General features: G+C 47.9%; 1 protein-coding gene across 2 annotated transcripts in view; it reads left to right on the top strand.

Annotated features, from left to right (window-relative positions):
• The first annotated feature begins 3697 nt into the window (after positions 1-3697).
• The window catches only part of LUZP1 (leucine zipper protein 1), a 37222-nt gene continuing 21514 nt past the window's right edge, over positions 3698-19405 (top strand). Inside the window, exon 1 of one of the 2 annotated variants that reach the window (XM_027666518.1) lies at positions 3698-3833. The gene's annotated coding sequence lies outside the window, so the exon portion shown is untranslated. Of the gene's footprint in view, positions 3834-9915; positions 10143-19405 lie in introns of those variants that run through there. The other variant, XM_027666519.1, reaches the window with a different exon arrangement.

The following is a 19405-nucleotide window of genomic DNA, read 5'->3' as shown; positions in this document are numbered from 1 at the left end:
GTATTCACTCTGAGTTATCTGCCAGTTTAATGAACTGCATAAATCCCAGAACTGGTGCAGCAGAAGCAGCACAGATGCACAGGTACTTTTAGGAGGGATGCAGAACTGCATGTATCATCATCAGCAAGCTGTCAGATCAACTCAGACACTTCACTCAAATTCACTATAGAAACAGAGTGAGTACAGAATAGCAAGAATATCTGAAGAGTTAGTTCAGGGACTTCAAGAACTGGAAGATGACTCAGATTGACATTTTTAATAACCCCTGAGAAATCTGCTCTCTGTGAATTTGGCTAATCCCTTTTAAATCTCATGCCTCTGATGTTCATGGCATCCTGGAGCCATCCACTTCTCACGTTACCAAGCTGTGCATAAACTGTATGAGCTACCTTTGTTTGTTTAAAGCTACTACACCCATATGGGTCCTCTGTTGTCAGACACACTGACAGCTTCTGTTGCTTCCCCATATTATTCATGATTTTATGGGTGTCGTCATCTCCCCTCGCCCATCATTTCTGGTCACATCTGCCCACATTACTTATACCCTGCTCCCTTGGAACTAAACAACCTTTCTGTCATGTACTATAAGAGGATACCACTCCCCAGGTACAGTCTTCCCTCCATCTTTAACCCACCCCGCTATCCATATCTGCCCACAAGCAGAGCAGTCTTCTCCAGCCCACCCTAAGCAAGGGCACACCACCAGCAGTGCAACCTCTAGTGCGCCTCCTCCTCCACTCCCCTGTGCCTCTGCCTCCTCTTTCTGTTCCAGCCTCTGTGTCATTTTCCCCCTTCCTGGTCCCCTTCACCCTTTAGGGTGAGTTGGGCTTCCCTACTTTGCTCCCATCTTCCCTGCCAATTGAACACCTTTTGTTCAGCACCTCCCCAGCCCAGCCATGAGCTGAAGCTGCCTCCTCACCTTGTTAAACCCCTCATTCCACTTGTCCCTTTCTGTCCTTTTGTCTGCAGCTTCCACTGCCTGCACAAAGTCCCCATACATAAAAACACTAAAAAACAAAAAAAATGGCTCCTTTCTCTCAGAGCAGCCAGAGCTTCCTTAGTTTTTCTCTTTTCCTCTATGTCATTTCCTTTCCCAGGACAGAAATTCTTAAGTTTCTAACCTCACATCACTATGCTTTTTTCTGTGGGATATCAGCTTGGCAGCCCTGTTGCCACAGGCACTGTACCACCAGCTGCAGCCATGCTGCTTCTGCACCACACACAGTGAGCAGGGTGTCTCCCACTTGGATCTAGAGATCTGATATTTGTCATTCCCTGGTTTTCCATTCACTGTCTCTTCCTCACACTGCAGTCCCCACTCAGCAGCTGGTTCAGCTGCTGCCTTGGGGAAGGGCTTCCTTCTCCCCCTTTATCAGCTCAGCTCAGTTTGTTCCCCCTCACCTCCTTCATCTGCCTCCATCACTCATGCTGGGTGGGACTTTACCTTGCACCTTGTGCTTCCCCTCCAGCAGCAGTTCACTGTGCCAGTGCTGCTGGCATCTGGTGGCACAGGAGGTTGAGGAGTATCTCTCCCACTGAGTCCTTAAGTGAGCGTTCTGCTCTTGGTTGCACTACTGCATGATGAGGACTCACCAAAGACTGGGGCATGGTCGCAGTGCTTGTCTCTTGGCTTGGAAGGACAGGTGCTGGGTTTCCAAAACACAAAGCAGGCTGCCAGCACCACTGGCAGAAACCTCTCTCCCTAGATGTCTCCTCAATAGCTGCTAAGCGGCCCCCCTCCGTGCCAGGAAAGATCCTGCAGAGCCTGCTGCAGCCAGCAGACACTGATGACCACAATGACCAGGTGAGATCCACTCAAATGGTATGAAGGATACACCAAGGAGAGGGCCTGCCATGGGGAGACACATTCCCTCTTCTGTCCCTTCTCATCTCATCCACTCCTGAATGTGGTCCTCTGGAGTCCCTGAGCCCATCTCAGCACCCGAAATTCCATCTTCATAATGATGGGGTCTGAACTATGAACACTTGCAGCTGTTTTCCCTGTGGAAACCAATGTGGACGACAGCAAGGGAGATTATGCCTGAGGAAGGATGCCAAACATATAACAGTACTTTCCTAACATCTCTTCAGGTTCTTCTTTAGTCAAAAGGAGGCATTGTTGTGATCCCCTGGCAGCACCTGGCAGTTTTCTTCTCCTCATGTTTCATGCTTTTTTGAAACACTTGGGAACCTTTAGTGCCAATATCATGCTTCGGCAATGAGTTTCACCATAAAACATATGAAAAAGTATCCAAGCACAGCCCCATTCCTCTCGCAACACAGCAAATCCAAGAAGCACATGGAAGACACTAGGCTCTAATGTACCCAACTCCTGGCAAGCCTGAGGCACTTGCATTTAGCACCTGCTGAAATAAATAAATACCTTTTTTTTTTGATTATTCCGCTTCATCTCCCAGTCATACCCAGATAATGCCATTGCTAGATGGCTATTAAGAGCTGGAATTGTATTAGTAAACTTCCCTCACACCAGTTCAGAAATTACAAGTAACATCTGTAAAGTGGAGAGCCAAAACCCACTGAATGTGGTTGCACTGCAGAGCACGTGGAGCACATGCCTCTGCTGCTGCACACTGGTGCACAGGTGGAGTGTCAGGAAGGCAAATACTTTCCCCAGTAAGAATGACTACACAGTTTGCCTGCAAGCAAGGTCTTGTTCATTCTGTATCTTCATGTGAGCTTGGATTTAAACTGTAATCTAGAGAATTCACTGAAGTGTTGACACTTCATTCAGAACAAGTGTATTTCAGGCTGTGCTGTGGAAACAGGATTAAAGAGTGATATTTAAACTCGGTGTGACAGCAAGGACAACACTTTAGCAAAGCATTACAAGCAGATCACCCGGCACTTGAAGCATCTTCCTTTGGCATTATCTGAAATAAAACAACATTGGAGAGACAACTTTAGTTAAGGATACAGTGGCCAAAGGTGACAGCGCCTTCGGAGCCTGTCCTGTCTTGCTGACTGGCCAGGAGGCTGGAATTGCTCATCAGCCTGACCATGTCTGCTGTGGACTCAGCTGTACAGAGCACCGAGCCATGCTCCCCGGTGTCCCTCACCATGCCACCCGTCTGGTCAGGAGTCCCGGGGCTCTGCTTACAGCTCAGGAACACCGGGAGCAGATTTTTCCGGTTAGTGCTGGGGGGATCTCTTGTCTCTGATCCTATCTCAGCATCTCTGGGCTGCACATACCAGACGTGGAACCAACCACAGCTGGACTGAACACCGAGTCCCAAACTTTCCGAGAGATGGCACTGAAGGAGGAGATGCAACGACGAGATAGGGCAAGACCTCGCTCTGCCACCTGGCACGGGGCTCTGCCCTGTTCTTAGGGAGCCGGCACCGGCACTGCCCGTCTCGCCACCGGCCCCCAAAGCCCCAAGGCAGTGGTAGCCCCGGGACGGGGCTGAGGAGTGGGTTATCCGGCGCGCTCTGGATCACGAATCCACCGTGAAACCAAACATGGGAGCACCTCACCTGCGCCCAACAACGCTGCGTCCACAACACCCGCCTCGCCCGGTTCTCTCCTGGGGCCCCTCGGAAAATTCCCTCCCCGCCCGAAGCGCAGCCCGAACCCCCCCCCCCCCAAAATGGCGGCCGGTCCCTCCCCGCCCTCTCCAGGCTCCGCACCGCGGCCGGGCCGGCCCGCCAGCCCCCGCCCCGCTCCCGCTGACGTCAAGCACCGCCCGGTACCGCGTCCCTCCCCTCATTGTCAGCGTCCGCACCCGCCACCCGAGCCCCGGAGCCCCCCGTGGGCTGCGGCTGCCCAAGCCCGGGCTGGGAGGGAGGGAGGCCCGGCCGCTCCTGCTGCCCAGGTAGGCAGAGGTGGGCGATGAGTGGGCGGGCGGGGGGTGCCGCAGACCGGCGGGGCGGGGAGGAATTTGAGGCATCCGCTTTGTCTTTGACCGCCGCCTTCCCGACGCTTCCTGGGCGAGCGGGTGGGCGCCTGAGGGCCGGGTCGCCCGCGGAGTGGCGGGGGCGGTGGGGTCTCCCCGCGAGCGACCCGGCCCTCAGGCGCCCGGCGGGGCCTCGGCTCCCGCTCGGAAATGGAGCCGCCGTCGGGCTCCTTCCGACGGGACCGGAACAGCCGCTTTCCTGAGCGGAGAGCGGCTCGGTCCCCGCCCGGGAAGGGCACGGTTCCTCCGGGGCTGCCGCGAGCTGCCCTCTGGGAAGGTCCTTAACCTACAGCTGGGGCTTGGTGGAGTTGAGATTTTGGAGATTTCCAGGCGCTTAACGCGATTTCTTTGGATAACCATTTTTTTCCCTTGCTGCAGCCACATGCTCCCTTTCCTGATGCTTATTTTTCCCGAATTCCTTTTTTTTTTCTAGCCTGCCTACGCTTATCATATAATTAATAACGTTCTTTTATATATCTGCTCTGCCTTTGTTGATCACTTCAGTCTTCTTTACTCTGCCGTCGTGAAGGAATTAATTGATGGAGCATTGTGAAACTTTTCATCTTCCTAGAATTTCTCAAATGTACCCCATTTGGCTTTGTCAGGTGTCCCACGTGCCATGTGAAGCCAGCAGCATAGCAGACCTTTGCTGGTTGTCCTTGGTCACCGCACTTTCATTGCAAATCTGCATCTTTTTTCCCTTCTAGTGCTACATCTGAAGCCTTTAAACCAATTTAAACACAAGTTAAAGTGACCATCCCAACTAATCAGCATGTTCAAGTTAGCTGCAGTGGGATTAGACTTTAATTGATGCATAAATTCTGTTAAAATCCTCCACAAAAATCACGGGAAGGAGTGTTCATTGCTACCCGTGTGTATTGGAGTTGTTGCTTATTGAGTCTCTCACTGAAAGCCGCTTGGGTGGGCAAGCCATGCTCTCTGAGTGATACTACAGTGATGACAGTGGGAAGGGGCAAGTATTTTTACAACCCTGGAGTAGTCTCAGGCATTCAGAATTTAGGGAAAAAATGCAGCAACTTACTGCATGCCTACAGTCTCTTAGCAGAGATATGCATCTCCCAGCCTTCAGGACAGTGAGTGGGGACAGTGTTCCTCAGTGTCACAGTTTGTGTGAGTACAGAACCAACAGCTCTGTGCTCTGGTCAGTTTGTGCAGCCAGTGGCCAGCTGGCACATTTAGGCAGGGGCGGTGTGCTTCATGGATGGTTTGCATTTGTGGCACTCGCAGAAGTATAATTCCTCCATTGTTTTGGCTCTACAGTGGTCAGGATGGCAAAAAACGGTCGGCACTGCCTGCCAGGTTGACTCCCCCACCCTGGGGCTCCAGGAGGCCCGAGGGAGTGATGACTGTGCAGGGAGCCCTGAAGTGCAAGACCCTTCCTGGGCATGGGGCCCCCTCACCAGGATCACACCTGGGCCATCTGGGGCTGCTCAGGGCAGCCAGCCCTCTGTACCACTGCAGGGAGGAGGAGGAGGACATGGAGAGCTGGTTTCTTTTGGAGTTATTGCTGAAAGTTCCTGTGGAAAGAAGTGAATTGGGGTAAAGAGTGTGGGAGAACAGTGCAATTCAAGAGTAGCCAGGTCCCCCCTCTGTCTCCTGTTCTGGGTAACACTTCAGCCCCAACTTCCCTTTAATCCTATAAATGGTAAAGTTTCTGCACTCCAGTACAGGGCAGCCTGACCGACTTTGAATTCCTAGGAAGTAGAAATAAGTTACAGCAGCGTGAGCTTTTCGCTAGCCCTCTGGCTTTTTCTGTGTTCTGAAAATCTGGCCCAACTGAGAATAAGTTACTGATTTTCGTTATTTAATGTGAGCTAGGAAGTACAGGCAAAAATAACTCTTGTTAAAAAAGAGAACTCTCAAACGTAGCTATTACCAGAAATGATAATGTTTAAAAGCCTGGTATGCCTTGCAATCAAGACCACGTAATTTTGTTTGTTCAAATGGGTTGGCGATTACCTCTTTGAGCGTGACGTTACCAGAGTATTGTACACAGGCACTCTGAGGTTGTACTCATCCTCCATGAAACCTTTCCTTCCCACCACAGGCTGTGGTCTGTGAGGAACCAAAGGCTTCCTTCCTAATGGAAGTTTTTCAAAAAGTGTGGTTGGCATGACTGAGCCAAATGACAAAAAAGAGCAATTTTGATACAGTTGTTACACTAAAAAGAAGCAAATAATCTTTTTAGGAGGCAATTAGGATTGGAAGATTCATGCAAGGGTGATGAATTGTAGATGATTCATAGCAGTAATATGTTTTGTACTGACTAGTGCAGTGCAGGTCATGGGAGCCCTTAAAATATGTTGGAAGGGAGAGCCCTCGTTGTGATGGTTATGGTGTGGTTACTTAGGTTTTTGCAAGTCTAAGGCCCGATGTACAAACTTTTTGCCTTGGGTAATGGTCGGATCCACTCATGTGAAGTAGAAAGCACAAGTGTTTTCAAATACTTGATGATAGCTGATGAGCAGGTGTTGCTTGCCAGCACTTCCTGCATTCCCAGTGCCGGTGGTTGGCTTTGTCCTTCTATTCTGTTATTCTCTGCTTTAGATGAGCTGAATCTTTGACAGGCTTTAGTCCTTTAATTTGATGTCCTCTCCGTAGTCACCAAAGGTGGGATTAATCTCCCTGTCCAAGCTCAGCTGTTTGCCTGCTCCTAATGGCAACTGTGGCCATTCACTGCACACTCTGTGGACAGTCACATCTCTCCAGATTTGAGGGTTTAGAGCTGGTGACAGAATCAGTTTAGTGGAAAACCCACAAACCATTTGCCTTTAATAGTCCAGATTTAGGAGCTTTCATAACCACCCTGACTCTGAGAAGGCACTCCAGGCATGCTATTTCTTTGAAGTCAGTGGGGTTTTGGTTGATTCAGTAGCCTGAAAACCAATGCTTTTTGAGATGATCAAATAAGAAGTGTGGCATTGGATAACAGCCATCAGAATATGGCAATTTAGGCTTTAATATTTTTGTGTCTCTGGCATTGTCTTAGGTTTTGGCAGTGATGTTCCTCTGCTAAGGCCCTAATTTTGACAGATAAGGGGTTGTAAGGATCGGCTCAAGCCCTGTGTTCTTTAACCCTTGCCAGGGTGGAGTAAGATATGCAGGTGCAACACATAGCCTTACCTAAGTGTACCCTCAGCATGCACAGAAGTATGAACGCCATTCATAGGCCATTTCTGTTTCCTTCTATGTAAAACAAAACTGAGAATATTTCTGTGCTTTCTTACGGAAGTTGTGCAGTGAATTTAACACTTGCATTCCTGAACATTTGAATTTCTCGTAGAAACAAAATCCAGAAAGGTGAATGCACTATCAGAGTGACAGGCTGAAAGGAGAGAGGGTTTAATGTTATGCTCAGCACTCAGCCTACTCTGCAGCCTTGGGCCATGAAAGTTGGAGAAGTTATGCACATAGTGGAACCCCTTAGGATCGGCATCGATAACCCCAGGAATGAAATGGATAATTTCTTCGCTTAGGAACAAAGTTGCCAAAATACACACCTATAAAGTGTAAGGACACATCAACTGGTAAGTTTCTTTCTGTGTGACAGTGCGAAGATAAGAGTGGCTGCTTGCTGCTGCAACTCTGTCTACTTGCAGGAGAGATAGGGATTTTCACATCCTATCCAGTCATGGATTTGGAAGTGCTACATCAGTGCAGGTGGGCACTGTTGCTGGAGGAAGTGGACTTGCCTTGTTCTGACCACTTTCTCCTCCAGGGGCCCTTTCTAGCCCTGCTCCAGCTGACACAAACTCCATGCAGCCATGGGGAGCAGTTGATCTGGATGAAAATTAACCAGCAGCCTCCCTCCCACTGCCTTTAGCCCTGCCTGATTCCCAGCCTGACTACTGGGGTGCTTTACTCTGGTCAAGAAAGGGAAGCATGGGACTAGAAAGGGGCAGGTGCAGTGCAGTGCCACCTGAAAATGACTATGAAACTTAAGTTTGAGGATCTGGTCCGAAGTCTGTGTGGTCACTTGTGCAGTGATAGCATCCCTTGAACATACTAAGTATTGCTGTCTCTGTTCAGATCTCTGCCACCACCTTGCTTTCATGGTGCTTTCACTTTGGACATCCTGCCTTTGGAAAATTCCTGATTGCACAAAGCACTGCCCAGATTTGGGCAGAGGAGTAGGGACACCATGTTTAGAGTACTTCAGTGGAAAAGTTCCTGTATTTATTAAGTCTCAACAATTTTGGCCCTGTTTGTCAAAGCTTCATTGGATTGAGCTAACCTCAAACGTCTTCCTTGCAAAGTAACTTGTGAGCCTTGTTGTCTGGGGTCTGATCAGCTGTATTGGACTTGGGCCAGCAAAGTGCACTGGTCTCATGTGTGTAAATACTTTGTGTGAGCTGGAAACTTCCGTATAGCTGCTTCTCAGCCCACTGCAGCGTAACAGCTGCCATCCTGAGCTGCTCTGGCTGTCCACAACCCAGCCATGCTTGGTGCCAGCCCTTGTCCTCCCTTGGCAGCAGGCACAAGGCAGGCTTGGCTCTGTGGGCAGTTCCCACTTCTCACAGGTGGGCTCCTGGGTGCTCCAGGATGAAGCAGGGGCTAAGTATGGGCGCTTCTTCACCACCCCTCACTGTCTGCTCTGGTTTGGGAGGAGTGTGGATTTGCCCCTTCAAGTCACAAAAGGGAAAGTGTAAGCTTTAGTGATTTTTAATTAGTACTGATTGGACAAGCCCCTGCATGTAAACATTTATAGTTCTGAATTTACTTAGTTAATTGGTTTTTAAGCCATAGATTAAGTCATAGTTTGACCTACTGTACAGCTGAGACCATAGTATCAAGCCTCACTTAGTACTGAATTAACTCATTAACTCAGCGGTTTTGAGGTTTGCAGTTTCAAATTGCAAACTTGATGGTTGGGGGCTGTTGATATAAATAAGAATTTTTTTTTGCCGCAAACCCCCATGTTACTTGGTTGGATTTGTGATTGTTTGTCTCAGAAATAGCAGGAGAGATTTCATTCAGGCTCCCTGCAAACAGTGTTGTGGCCAAGACCAGGCATGCATCCTTGAGTGTACACTGCACACCTCTGAGAAAACAAAGCAGCAGGAGATGAGAACTGAGACCTTCTTAGCCCTGGTAGGATTCAGCTTTGATGGTTAATATTACAAAACCACTGGAGCTTGGGGCTCATGTATCAGGCTGTGGCTGTAGGCAGGTGATATGAGAGGGCTGTCTGACCTGTGTCACCACACAGCAGTCCTGCGGGGCAGCCGAGGAGGGTGCCTTCTGGTGACGCATATCACCTCTGCTGCAGGACAGCACCCCTCCCACTCAGAGAGCCAGTGAGCAACATGTAGCAAGTCATGCCATCTACTCCGAGGGGGCAGGAGGAGGCGACAGGAAGTCGCCTGGAAGTATAAGTGCCTTGGTAGGAAAAGGTGTAGTGGCAGTGAAAGAGAGAGCATGTTGTTGCGTGACATGGTAGGACCTGTGTTTGTACTTCTCATGTATGTGTTGCAGTGTTCTAATTGACCTCTAAAAGTGGTAGCTTCATCGTAAGAAGATGTGCCTTTCTACATGACTGATCATGATGAAATAAGCTCGAGCAACTCTTTAATTAACTCAAGAATGTTTTTCTTTACCTTGAATGTTTACTTTTCACATTTTCCTCTGTTGTCATGTGCAATGCAGATGCTTGCAGAAAGCTAGAACAGCTCTGGGCTATGCATCAAGGGCTCCTGGCAGTGTGGCTCTGCTGCCTGATGTCGTCAGCCCTGCCACCCTGTGCTGCGTGCTGCACAGCTCCATACAGCTGGGAGTGACAGCTTTTGCTGCAGTGCTGCAGCAAAATCTGTCAGACTTTGTTTTCACATTTATCCTCAAAATTGCCTTAATATAAATTACTTTTACATACCTTATCTGGGTTTTAAGCTCCAAGACTGTCTTTTGTCTTCCCTGGTGGATTGGTTTGAAAATCGCAGGACATGTTTCCAAAGCTGAAAAGAGGCTGCAGAGGCTCCAAGGTTGCGCTCGCTGATCATCTGATTCCGCTGCAGCACTTTCAGCTGCTTGTGCCTTTGAGGTGCCTATGCCTCACGTGGGAGTGCAGTGGGTTACCTTAAAGGGAAAATCTGATGAAACTGCTCCAAGAACTTGTTGTTACATGTGCTATCTTAGTGGAATTTACCAGAATAGAAAGGAGATTCCTGACCTAGGATCTGGAACAGAGCTGCAAAAACATTAATTCCTCAGGTAGCGTGAATCATTTGGAAATATGTCTGTTTTACTGAAAAACAATAATTCCTGGATGATAGTAAATAACTGCTAGTACTGCACTGTGGTGAGAATTTGAACTTGCAGCAATTGAGAATTCCTAATGAGGCTTCTCACTCTACTGTCTGTATCCCATTCTGCTCTTTGGATTGTTTTTAGTGCTGTTGAGTGTGATTAATGTCTTTGCGTAAAGGTATCCTGTGTGATGTAATAGTTGATGTTTCTATTTGAGATTTGGCTGTAGTATATTGTAAACTGTCTACATATGCTCTGAAATTCTCTGGATGTTGCCTTTTTGCATTGGGCAGAGCATGGCAGCAAGAAGCAGAGTTTGGAGTAGGGCTTTTCCTTTTGTCTGTAACCACTGTCACAGAGGGACTGTGAAAGGGCGAACGAGTATCAGCAGTGCTTTGGTAAAGCCATGAAATTGTGTTTGAAGGTGACTCTGGGAGCAATGCTATGACCAGCTGTGGAGGTGGGAGGCTCTCTTCCTCCAGTGATGGGAAGATGGGGGGGGCTCTCTGGGTGTGTAGTCTCTGCAGAGCTTAGACAGCAAACAGGCTGCTGGTAGCTGGTGTTTAATAGCTGGGCTGAGCGGCTGGCTTGAGGCAGTGAAACAATAACTGCTAAGTGCAGGAAAATGGCTGTGCCCTGCTGACTGCCTTGATTGCCAGGTGGTACTCCTCAAGCTTAGGTCACCTGCCCCACATTTCCCTTCCTGAGCCCTATCCTCTGGCTTGCTTTCTCTGCCTGTCTTACAACAGAAACATATTCCCAAGTCCTTACCCACAGATCATCTCCATTCAGTTTTTCCTCTGCTGCCTACTCTTTGAGGGGATTTGCAGAGCAGGATGGGTTTATTTGGGTTTGGTTTTTTTCTCCTTTTTTCTTTTTTTAGTAATCTCTGCCTGTGTGTCTCCAGTGACTGCTGTGACTGCTGCAGCATGTGGCTGAGAGCATTAAGCACAGTCCTTGCTTTGCAGCCTAGCTGTGTGTGACCTGGTGAGGCACACCACCTCTCCTCTGCAAAAGCAAGAATGGTGTCAGCAAAGCATTGATGGCATGGCAGTGACTGAGTGTGGGGCAGATCAAAAGAAAAGGTTGTTCTTTTCTGCCTAGTACTAGTGAGGTGGTGTCTGAAGTGTCATGAAATTGAGGTAGATCTTTCACTAGACCTTTGGGTTACCTAAAGCCCCATCCAACTTGACCTTGAACGCTTCCAGGGATGGAGCATCTACAGCTTCTTTGGGCAGCATGTTCCAGGGCCTCACCACCCTCAGAGGGAAGAATTTCTTCCTAATATCTAATCTAAACCTACTCTCTTTTGGTTTGAAACCATTGCCTCATGTCCTGTTACTACAGTCCATGGTAAAGTCTTTCTCTGTCTTTCTTATAAACCCTCTTCATATATTGAAAGACCACAATAAGGTCTCCCCAGAGCCTTCTCTTCTCCATCATGAACAACCCTAACTCTCTGTCTTTCTTCGGACAAGAAATGTTGCAGTCACTGGATCCTTTTTGTGGCCTTGTGTGAACCCACTGTAGTCTTTCTGAGGACTCCGGAACTCCAGATGCAGTGCTTCAGGTGGAGTGTCATGAGAGCAGAGGGGAAGAGTCACCTCCCTTGATCTGCTGGCCATTATTTTTTTGTTGCAATCAAGGACACAGTTAGCTTTCATGTCGAGTTTTTCATCCACCAGTACCACCAAGTCTGTCTCTGCAGGGCTGCTTTCAATCCATTCATCCCCCAGTCTAGGTTGATTCTGGGGATTGCCCCATTCTAGGTGCAGGAAGTTGCAGTGTGGCAAATTCTGACTGAACATAAAGGAAAATAATTTTCACCCTGAGACTGGTCTGACAGGCCCCAAGGGTTCTGGCGTTTCCGACCCTGGAGATTTTCACAACTTGATGCAGTCCTGAACAACCTGCTCCAGCTTTGGACACTAACCTATTTGGAGCAGGAACTGGACTAGGGTTAACTTCATCCCCTTACTGGCAACCAAGACGAGACAGAAAATGTGAATTTCCCACTCCTTCCCTCCTTTGTAGAGATGAACAGTGTGGTGGGGAAAGTGCTGTGGTCCCGTCTCAGCATAGCCACGCCAGTCCTTCCTATGAAACATCCTTCCTTCCTTCAGTCCAGGGAGTATAGGGGGAAAAAAGACATATAAATAACAATGTAAGGGAGCAAGGTTAGACAGCCACGCCCTGAAAAAGTGCTGGAGGGGATCCTCTGGTGCCATTTGTGCCTTATGCTCTATTTCCCACTCTCCACTTCTTAAATATGCTATAACAAAAGCATATGCCCTCTTGGCTCCAATCTTCATTTAGGATGGGATTCAGATAAATTAATACTTGGCATTGAGGCTGCAGATTTCCTCATTAGCATCTTGTGTAATGCTTGCAGGAATACGTGTGCTTTAAGAGCAATAGAATTTGTCCCTGTTGTCCATTACATACAGTGGACTTAAAAAAAATGCAGGCTGCCCTGTAGAACTGCCTTTCTTGTTAATACAGGGTACTTCAAGATTGTTGGTTTTCTAGCAGCACGAAATGGAAAATTTGGAACCAAGTTTTCCTTTGATAGCTATGATGAGTTGGATGGCATCTTTAACTCTTTCGTGCTCTATGGACAAGAAGCTGGTGGGAGATGGATGAACTTTGAAGTTGGTAATGTTACTCACCCTTGTCTGTGGGAGAAGTATGACTCAGGACCTTCCTGATGGAAATCCTGTCCAACACTTCTGACTTGAAACAGCTTCTTAGCTGCTTACTGAAGGAGGCAAATGGATGCTGAGGGTGATCTCTCTGGGAAGTTATGGCTCTTCTGCTGTGTCAGTGCCCTCCTAGTCAAAGGAGCCACTTTATACAATCAAATGGGGAATTGCTCTGGCCCATTTTTGGGAAGAGGGAGCAGAGGCCAGGTATCCCTCTGCTATCTCTTTCTGCATTAAGGAAAATCCTAAAACTCTTGCCCAGAGCAGGGTCTGTAGCTCAGGGCATGCAGCTGGTCTCTGCCTGCCAGGGCAATGAGATGCCCTCACCTTTTTGCCCTGTTTGCCCCAGTCCTGGCACAGTGCTCTCTGTGTGAATTGTCTGTTGTCCTTTTGAGAGACTCAACCTGTAAGTGAACATATTCCATCCATAAATTCATCAAGGGCTTTGAGTGGGCAGTTTTCAGTGGCACAGCTGCCAAGTGTCATGACACCATCCTGGCAGCTTGTCTTGGAGTCTCCCTGTTGTCCATGGAGCACTAATTTTGAGGTTTAATGTGTTTAAGTCCTCATAGCTACAAGCAGTGTGTTCCTTAGAAGATCCAGGCTGTGATCTGTTTGTGTTATTTTAGTTATTTTTTGTTACCTGAGGATATTTTCAGCAATAAATTGAACACAAAGACTGCTGTTAGGATCTTCCAATCCACCCAGCTGTCTTCATTGAGTAAATCACATTTGAAAGAGTGGCATAAATTCCTGAATACTTCCTTTCATTTGATTTCACACTTGCCAGTGAACAAAAGAGCTGCAGGTTGGGAGCTCAGAAGGAAAAAAAATGCCACTTGTTATAAAGGAGTCCAAAATCACAGTTAATATTTGTGGTACAGCCAGGGGACAGGGTTAACAACAGTTTGTGTTGGGGCGCCATGAAGGATCTGGAGACTACTTGCAGTGTGTTGGTTAGCGAGCCTTCATTTATCTGTACAAGTGGTTGTAAGACACTCTACCTGAGGTCCACCTGGGTCCACATGACTGGGGAGAAATCACACAGGCTTTGGCTGCGCTGCCTGTGAGTCAGTGCATGCAGTGGGCGGGTACCCCGCTAACAGCAGGGCGTCCCGCTGGAGCATCGTGCCTCATCTTGCCTGCCTGCTGTCCTGGGCGCTTCCTCCGCTCAGCTGCTGCTCCTGCAGAGCTCTGGAAGAGACACAGAGCTGGCAATAGCACCTTGGTTGGGTAACAGCACCCAGTGTCTTGGTTTAGAGTATGTAGATTTCATGAATTGCAAAAGGAGCAGATGGGAGACAGTCTCCTCCCTGGCCAAGAAAGGTTTGCCTGGAGCTAGAAGTGATGCTGTTGGTGTAACCCAAGCTGGCCACCCTTTATGCCAGAGGCATTTCAAATGGCTGACCAATTCCTCCTGGCCTCTTCATGCCCCAGGCAGCTGAGCTAAGGTATGCTGCTAGTCTCTCCCCCATCTTTAACAAATGCTTGTCCAAAAGCTGTAGAGTGGCACAGCTGCAGTGGGCTCCAGCGTGTGCTTGAACTACTGCAGTGCTGCTGCTGCTGCTGTCAGCATGCCTGCACACTGGGCACTGCAGCTCCTCTAACACGCAGTTCAAGTCTAAACTCTGATTTGCTCCAGGAGCAGCAGCAGTGGCACCTGCAACCTGAATCAAATTCCCTGTATTCCTCAGGGGCCCTTCCACAAGTCTGAATTCATATTAATTGCAGCCTTCATTCAACCCCAAGCATTTTGGCTGCAAGTACAGCACAGACCAGGCTGCTGAGCATGCCTGCAGAAGCACTGCTGTCCATCCATCCATCCAACAGTAGGGTCCTGAAACAGTCCTAGCAAATTCATCTCCTGCATCTGCACTAAGCACAGCAAGTGGTGGATTTGCGCAGGGAGGCTGTGTTGGGTGTTAGCCAGGCCTGGGCAGCTTCTTGCAGATGAGTCAAGGGTAGAGCAGCATACCCTGAACAGGGATCCCCCCAGCAAGAGCAACTCTACAGAGACTTGGGGTAAAACTTTTACTGATTTGGGAGATTTCTGATGATCATGTTTCTTTCTAGTGGCAGGGTTGTTCTGTTCAACGTGTGGATAGCAATGATAATGGTTTATAAAGTGGACCTACAAGAGAGCAGTTAAAACTGGTCTTGTCTTGAATACTGAATTTTGTCAGAGTAATCAGTCCTAGAAGTCTCCTGAGAATTACTGAGTTGAAGGGCTCTTAGTAAGGATTAATGAAAAATTAAAATTTAGACTGGAATATGAATGATCATTTTTAATTCAGGTCACATTTTACTTCCTTGTGCTACTGTACCATTAGTCTGAGGGCCTGTCCAGTGCCTGCTGAGCCTGCTCAGAGTGAGTTTCTGCGTGAAAAGAGCAGAAGGAAGTGCAGGGCAAGATGTGCGGAGAGGACAGGGCACCTTTTCTGAAATAGAGCTAGAAGTTGCCTGTTCCCAAAAGATTTTTCCTACCTAGCGCTAAGGAGTGGGGGCAATCCTGAGCCAGGGATCACCGTCATCAACGCTGCTTTGTTTGCACAGTTCTTGGCATGGCTTGGCCTGGACCTTCGCAGACATCTCCTGGGGATGGATCAGGATTTAGCAAGGTCTGTCATGTTTGGAGGCAAAGCAAGTTTAAAAGGGCAGGGGGGCTTGATCCATGCCAGTTGGCCTTGGCACAGAGGACAGACCTAAGCTAGTCTCATGTACTGAACAGGTGTACCCTGAATCCTCTCTTTGGTCTGTGATGACAGTGCAGTCTTCAAGGGGCCATTGATCCACATGGCCTTAGGCAGCAAACTGGGATCAGGTGAAAGATTATGTGATTGTGCTGCCTACTTTCTTTTTTTTATCTGTGGAGGGTACCTGTACATTTTTATATTGAATACACAGCTCTAGCAGCTACATTTTGGGGATGCCGGTACCATCCAAGGAGATGGAGTGTTCAAGCAGAGAGCTAAGCCCGGTTCTTTCCTCAAACTGTACAGCAATAGGTCTGGGTGGGACGTTGAGGTCAGGCAGCTGGATTTCCCAGCATAGGAGAGCTGGGAGGGATGCCAAAGGCCTACCCTGCTCACCTTTGGTTTTTCAGCAGCTGTTTTGGTACCTGTGATGGTGGGACACTGCAGATGTGCTGAGTACTTGGTGCTGAGGTTGTGCTCCATCCTGCAGGTAGCTGAGCCCTCCATACGGGTGGGGTGTGAGTGGGACATGGGAGTGAGCCCGCAAGGAGCAGAACAGGCAGCTTGTGAGGAGATCTGTGCCTCTGAGCCCCTGTGATACTACAGTTGCATCTTCAGTGCAGCACAGAGCTGCCTGCTACTATGACTGATTCCTGGATAACACATTAGTGGCTTGGTGGTCCCTTTATGTTGTCATGTGCAAACCTGTAGCCTAGCCCTGAAGACAGTATTGTGCCACCAAGATCCTCAGGGAAAAAAAATTACTTCACTTACTGTGTGTTAAGCTCTTCTCTTAATATGTCCAGAGCATGACTTGCCTTTTTTGCACAAGATGACCTTGTAGGTAGGTGGAAGAACACTAACCTCTGCTTTCTGCTGTGAGTCCACCCATTCTCTGTTTAGGTGCTTCCCTTGCCATCAAGGGACAGTTTTAGGGAGTCCTGGGATTTCCGACTCATCATAATTCCTCTAGACGTGTGTTTCCCTACTATGCTTATGGGAATCCACATGGAATGTGCTATCAAAAGCATCAATAGAGTCAAGATTCCTTACGTTTTCTACTTCTTCATCTTTTGAGTGTGATTCTTACTCAGCTTTAAGAAGTGTTAAGGTAATTACCAGCACAACGATGAATTTGAACGTTCTATTTCTTTCTCTGTTTTCACAAAATAAGATCTTCATACTTCAGACTCTACCTTTGGCTTGGTTTTAGAGGTGAGAACCTCCCTGAACTGGGGTCAGTCTCCTTTATCAGAGTTTAGCCTACTTGGAACTATATGTTGCTCTTGACAATGAGCAGTCTTTTTCATTGATGCTGGCACAAAACACCTACTTAAAAAATGAGATGCAAATTAGATTGTTAAATAATCTGTTGACAGCTCTGTCTTGAGTTGTGACATGAGATCAGAACATTCCTTCAGTGAAATTGCATGTTACGGCCTCCTTGCAGGGCCTCCACCTCCAGGTGATTGTGGAGCCAAAGTGCTTCTGAAGCAGCAGATGCTGAGCAGCGCGGAAGCAAGCACAGAGCTGCCTATGTCCAGCCCACAGCACCCATCTGAGCAGCCTAGCTGTGCAGTCTTCTTGGGGTTGAAAATACCGAGGATAGGAGCAGGTCGCCTCAGTCACCTTGTGTGTCAGCTTCAGGATTAGAGGATTTGTTAGCAGACCTGGATGATGGGTTTGCTTCGGCTTCACCTTGTAGCTCTGCCACCTCTGGGAGTGTGCTGGGGGCTGACTTATGGGTGCGATGAACCCATTCTTTACTCTCACTGTTAAGCTGTGCTTTAGAGCAATGTGGCATCCAAGGTTTTTACATCTTGTTGAAGTCATAAAACAAAGCATAGCTGCTGCTTTGCCTGGCCTTCCAGAGAGGGTAAAGGCCTGTCCATGAAGAGCCACTATCCGTGATTTCTTTCTGTCATAATTCTGGTTTCACTCAGCTCCTGACCCAGGAGGGATCTTCAAACTGGGCTTGACTTTCCTACCCAAGGCCATTGCGTTTGTCCTGGATCAGACCACAAGTGTATCTAGCCCAGTATTTTTGCAGTGATCAAGAACAGGGCCCTAGGAAAGGGAGTTGAAACAGGGCAAACCTGTGGTAACTAGTTTCTGTGTGCTGTCTCAGCACCCATGGAAACTTCTGGTATCTACAGCATTCTGTGGCGTGTCAGAGTCCAACAGCCTATCTGCATGTCATGAGGAGCATCTCTCCATGTTTGTTGTGACTGCACAGAGAGAGCAATTGATCATACCCATCTTCTCCCGATTACTCATAATTTTATAGAACTGTCACATTCCTTCTGAGTCATTTAATTTTCTAGGTTAAATAGTTCTTGTTTGTCAGGGTTTTCCTCTTCAGAAATCATACTTATGACTAGCTTTGTTGTATATCTGTTCTAGCTGGCAGCAGAGGCTGAGGTGACACTGGAATTGCAAACAGCCTTGGAGATGCTGACACGCCATGGGTTGATACAGTGGGAAATCAATGTCCTCTTCTTTTTGTATTGCACTTCTTTACTAGGATCTCATAGTGTTAGACTTCATTTTTGACCACTGTGGAGCAAAGAGCTGATAATTTTCTGAATGGTTGTGGTAAGGTGAAAGCTTGTTATTTTACTTGTAAAGTTAGGATACTTTTTCCATGTCTGTAACTTAATGCCAGTCTACACTGAACATCATCTGTCATTTCCCTCATTAGACTTGGAAGGTCCTTCCATAGATCTTCAGAGTTATCCTTTGCCTCTATGACCCTAAGCTCAGAGTGTCCTCAGCTGCTTTCACTAATGCGGTAGAGAAACATGTGTATACAGGGTGGCAGCGAGGGCAGGTCCCACATTGCCGGTGTCATGTGCAGGCACTAGCTTCTTCAGGAAGGTGTGAGTTCAAAGTTAAGTGCAAATCTAGGAAGTTTCTGGTGGTAAACCCATTTCTCCTGAAGTGCTTATGTAGGTAGGAGCTAATAAGAGCTCTGTCACTGTTTTCCTTAAGAAATACACCTGGCAGCTATGGGCAGTTGGAAGTCTCACTGATGGAGAAATAGTGCCGCCTTCTGCCTCTGCCTTCCTTGTTTCTTGTGTTGCTCACTTTCACCTTTGTTCATACTTTGTACTCCTTTGTGTTGGGACAAACATTTTTCTGTCCACTATTTCTTACCTTAGTGAGGTTAGTTTTAGCCCAGAGAAGTCCTGTACGAATCTGTGGGATAGGAGTGTGTGAGTGTGCATAGCACAAGGGAATATGCAACTGGGAGTGAGAAGGCATCAGATCCAGCTCCGCAACACTCCAGAGCTGCAGTCAGGACAGTTTGGGACATCCCTGAATAAGTGGCAACAGATGTAGTACTTGTTTAAGTGGCTGAAGCAGAGCAAAGCACAAGAATCCAAATTGCAACACAAGCAAGTAAACCTGTGTTTTCATCAGAGCACGGACCTCAGCAAAGATAGCTTATAAACCTTGTGGCAAATGGGCAGCGTAAGAAAGAGGACCTGGGAGAATCTTTGAACAAGTGCTATCAAAGGGTACACTGTTTCAAAAAACCTGAAGAGTGGCAGCTTCCTTCTGGAGCATTATTGTATATCTGAGGGCCAGAAAGCCATTGCTGGGGCAACAGATTTATTTCAGTGGGACATCCAAAATAGTGTTGAAAATAGGCCATGGAAAGAGCTGTGCAGGAGTACATCAAGAGACCAGTCAGGGCTGCTGGGGAAGCCCAGCAGGGATGGGTTGGGACTCAGTGTGATGCCCTATAACCTTTTTTGTCTGAATCAAATGTGCCTCTGCAGCTTTCAGAGTTGCTCCCTGGCAGCAGCAGGCAACCTGGGCCCCTGCT

This window comes from Corapipo altera, unplaced genomic scaffold (assembly GCF_003945725.1).
Source record: "Corapipo altera isolate COAL_440 unplaced genomic scaffold, ASM394572v1 92, whole genome shotgun sequence".
NCBI lineage: Eukaryota > Metazoa > Chordata > Aves > Passeriformes > Pipridae > Corapipo > Corapipo altera.
This window is presented reverse-complemented; position numbering and strand designations above follow the sequence as displayed.